General features: G+C 37.5%; 1 protein-coding gene across 1 annotated transcript in view; it reads right to left on the reverse strand.

Moving 5' to 3' along the window:
- The window catches only part of LOC125031011, a 55,815-nt gene that overhangs the window by 1,207 nt on the left and 49,608 nt on the right, over positions 1 to 5,000 (reverse strand). The gene's annotated exons all lie outside the window — the stretch shown is intronic.

The raw sequence follows: 5,000 nt of genomic DNA on the forward strand, positions 1-5,000 counted from the left end.
CAGTCCGTGTGCAACAAAAACAAAATACAGTCCTTGCCTTGCGGAAGTGGATAGAAAATATCAGTAAGATATAAATAAATTACCGCTTGATAATAAGTCAAATAGGTAAGATAATCACAAATAACTAATAGACTTTGAAGACCCATCCTGCTTTATTTTTGACCATTAAATTATCAGTTTTCTTCATACTTACAGCCATCTTGTGCTCGAAAATAGAAATGGCACCGTGCGGCTGCACAGCTGATCCAATGACAACAAACCTATGGATGACCAAATCTAAGTTGAATGTATAAAATGTGTAATACTTTTGTCATTATAGAAGTAAGATTTATTGTAGTTTTAACATATTACAGCAATTAACTTTATAGAGTCTATAACGATATAAATGTTTATTCTATTACCAGCATTAAATATAAGATGTGGTAACGGTGCAAACCATAGACTCTTTTTACCTAAGACAAATTTCGGAGTCAAGACCTGTCGTGAATACGGCCCCTTTTTCATACGAAAGATGCAACCAGAGGCTAACATTTAACAAGCCATTATGCCCTTCGAGGGTTGCCTCTCTTTTCGTTTAATTTTTGTTTTACCTTTATATTTGTTTAATTTCATTTACTATTTTTTTGTGTTTGTAATTTCATGTATTGAATTTACTTTGTGAGTACCTTTTAATTTTCATGATGTTTTAAATTGTTTAGTTGTACTCTTGTTTACTGGTCTAATGCTGTTTTAATAATTGTTATAAAAAAACAAATCCATGTAATATAACACACACACACACACACACACACACACACATACACACACACACACGTACACACATACACAAGCGCGCCCAATTGTGTATGTATTTATGTATATATATATATATATATATATATATATATATGTATATTTATATGTATATATACATATACATATATATACATAAATATATATGTATATGTATATGTATATATATATATATAGAGAGAGAGAGAGAGAGAGAGAGAGAGAGCGATACAGTATGCCTATCACGTGGTATGTCCTAGTCTGTCGGGACAGCCACTAAGTCCAAAGAATGGAATTGCTTGAGAGAAGAATGTGACGAGAAGAGGAAAGATTCAGAATGGATTTATTTACTGTTCAGTTCTTAATTACTAAAAGCTAAATCTCTGTCCTAAACTAAAACATTGCTAAAGTAAGAAATATCTAAATTCTGATTGGAGCATATTAATGTACGTGCCTATATGGTATAGGGAATAAGCGAAATTAATTTAAGGAAAACGGCCAGATTCATATTTTGTTGCAATTGCATCTTTGTCTTGATTTATCTCTTTATCCATTTATTGTTTTAAGAATTCAGCATTTTTTATTGTTCCATTATATCATTTGTATACACACATATGCATACACATATCCATATATTTGTACTCTTACTCACTTATTGTGTGTGTGTGTACATATATATATATACACTCAGACACACACACACACACACACACACGCACACACATACACACACATACACACACACACACACACACACACACACACACACACACACACACACATATATATATATATATAATATATATATATATATATATATATACATACACACAAACATACACACGTACACACACACACACACACACACACACACACACACACACACACATATATATATATATATATATATATATATATATATTAAACGTAAAAAAAAAACTGTCATTAAATCTATAAGCCTGTGAGATTTTGTATTGTAAGCTTCATGTTTGTGATATTAAATAACGTTAAATATACCAGAATTGAAGCCAAAAAGTAGCAGACACACACCACTACGACTTGTTCGATCTCAGTTGTGCTCAGAGGGAAATTGATACGCATGAATGTTGTCTATTTTTGGCAATGGAGCTCTGGGGTAATGTGTAATTTTCTGTTGCATGTAATTGTGTAATTTTGTGCCAATATAGTAGGGTGGTAGAGCGGTAGAGCAGGGATGGCCGACCTTTCACCTTCCATAAGTTTGTTTTTTTTCATACACGAGTTCAGATATATATAACTCCCCCCTCCCTAAAAATACATGATAATGCAGTAAATATTCGCATAGAAGGATTTGAATGAAGTAATAAAATCGCTATAAATGATAAAGTAGAATTTAATTTCCAAATGCACCAAAACTGACGCAGGTTGGTCAACTCTTACACAGTGTTTAAAAAGAGAAAGAATGACTAAAAACAATATGGTAAACTGATGTTAGTGATGGTCTGCCGTAGATAAGATTTCTTGAGACTGAATAAGGTATTAGAAGTGCATCTGCATGCATTTTGAATAAGACGCGTTTGTCTTAGAGTAGGGGACCCCTCTTGCATGGGGGGGGGGGGGATACTGCAGGCCAATTGTCTAGGCGTCGTTAGTGTTCCTAATAAGAATATAATGTGCAGCCATGTCTTTGAGAAATATTGTATTGCATTTTAGTATAGTTGTATGAGTGAATGCGTGTGTATTATATAGGTTGATAGACAGATATCTAGATATCCACATACACAAACACAAACACAAACACACACACACACACACACACACACACACACACGAATATATAATTAACACCATTGTACCTTTTCCCTTTTACTGGCTTTTTCTCACGATCTCTTATTATTAATTTTTAGCTATTTCTTGCATTTCGTTAACCGTAAACATCAATATCATTTTTTCAGGTGACAAGCCTATTAAGCAATGGTACGACCGCCACTTATAGGAGTTTTTTGTGACGCTATACTAAAATCTTAATCCTCACAGTCCTGTGAGTGAACAATATAGCTTTCGAGAGTCCTGATACAAAATAGGTTGTAATTTTTTTAAGTAATCAAAAATAGCGACCAAGAAGTTGTAAATTGCAGCATCAGAGGACTCTCCTGAAGTTACAGGCCATGACTATTGTGTCCCATCGATGTAGGAAGATGTTTACTGTGTAATCATGCTAACTCGGTATTTCCTGTTGCCAATCGTAGCAGTAGATGATTAGTTCTGGACGACCGCCTGCTGACATAGGTTCGCAGAGCTCATTTCATTTCCAGTTTGTCTCGTGTCACAAGATTCGAGACGATGAATTTTGATACTTTTTGAATATTCTGATCCAATCTTTGTTGTCTTGTGTTCTTAGAGCTAGGCGTAGTAATGCATGACTGTGAAATTAAATTATATATACATTTATATATATATATGTGTGTGTGTGTGTGTGTGTGTGTGTGTGTGTGTGTGTGTGTGTGTGTGTGTGTGTGTGTGTGTTTATGAAAACCCAAAACAAACGACATACTCCTTTCAACATTTCCCACCTTCTTTCAACCCCGTCTTTCTCCTCGTAAGTTCCTCTCAGAACGCGCGTCCTATCGCGACGACCCACCTCCTGCCAAGCCCCAAGGCACTCGCAGCATTTTACAGGTATTTGCACTTTGATGAGGCGCGACGCAGCCATTGGCGAGCAGACAAAAGGCCGAAAATACTCGATATTTGCATGTATGAAACGCAAATCCCGCCATCTGGCCGGATGAGGAACGGGCTATGCATAATGCAAAATCTCTTTTTTTTCTTCTTTGAAGTGGGTCTCCGGCCTTCGTATATCCTTAGACAGAATTAGCTTATTGATTTATGTAGGAAAAGAACCGCATACGGTTTTGTCCATGTATTCATACACAGACATAATAAATGCATACATGTATGCATGTGTATATGCTTTCACGTGTGCGTGTATATGTATACGTAGACACACACCCACCCACCCAAACACACACACACACACACACACACACACACACAAGCACATGTATATATATTTGTCTAAGTGTATACATACTAATATCCATCTATTTAAGCATATACACATTTCGAAAAGCACATTATTATTATGCATTACCCCTATGCCTATTCTTCTGCGTTCTTACAATTATTGTATTAGTATTGTCATCGCATATACGCACACATATATACATGCATATGTATGTGTGCGTACTGAATGCATACAGTAATGAATTTGCCTTTGACATATCAGCATGGAGATAAAAGGATTATATACCCTTGCTTTTCAGTGGACCACAGAAATCACTCGAATAAAGGAATCTATTTCCATGAGTGTGTGTATTTGTGTGTATGTGTTAGTGTGTGAATGCACGATGAATATTTTTCCTCTGATTCTTTTCCTCATGTTTCTTGATTACCCATTTCCGTTTGTTGTTTCTTTCTTTCATAAAGGGTTTATAACTTCTCGCTGTTATCAAAACATTAATATTCGTACTTCTTGAGAGTAGAAACTAAACCCAACACACAACACTGCCTGTTTGAAGATGCCAAGACACACATTTAAAACCCTCGATTATAACAACACATAATGACATGGTAGAGTGTGGTAGAGTAAAGTAGATCATGGTAAAGTGGTGGAGTATAGTAAAGTAGTGGAGAGTGCAGGAAGTCTGACCGATTGGTCAGGATTCCGCCGAGACATGACCCTGCCTCGACGGAAGCCAACCGATGACTGAACCGCGGTCTGCACCTCAGGACCGACACCGAACGCCATCTGCCAGGGAACTTTAGAAACGCGCATGACTCCCTCTCCACTAGCCGTTTTAACACCAGGAGTGGTGGAGTGAGATGGTGTGCAGTGGAGTGATGGAGTCTGGTAAAGCAATTTACAGTGGTTGAGTAGTGGTTATCTGGTATTGGGAAGCAGCGTCGTAGTGTAGTAGAGCGTGAATGTTGCAAAGCATGATAGAATGGTGAATGAAAGTGAGTGTGTAGTGGAGAGGTGAGGCGCAGCAGAGTAGTGAAGTACAGCGGAGTGTGTTACAAAGTGAGATGGAGTGAGGCGAAGTTGTAGAGTCAGGATCCCGGCGAGACATGACTTTCCTCGACCGAAGCAAACCGACGACTGAACTGCGGGATGCACCTCAGGACCGCCATCGCACGCCATCTGTTCGGGAGCTGCAGAAGTGCGCCTGGCACCCTCTCCACCAGCCGTC

This window comes from Penaeus chinensis, chromosome 12 (assembly GCF_019202785.1).
Source record: "Penaeus chinensis breed Huanghai No. 1 chromosome 12, ASM1920278v2, whole genome shotgun sequence".
NCBI lineage: Eukaryota > Metazoa > Arthropoda > Malacostraca > Decapoda > Penaeidae > Penaeus > Penaeus chinensis.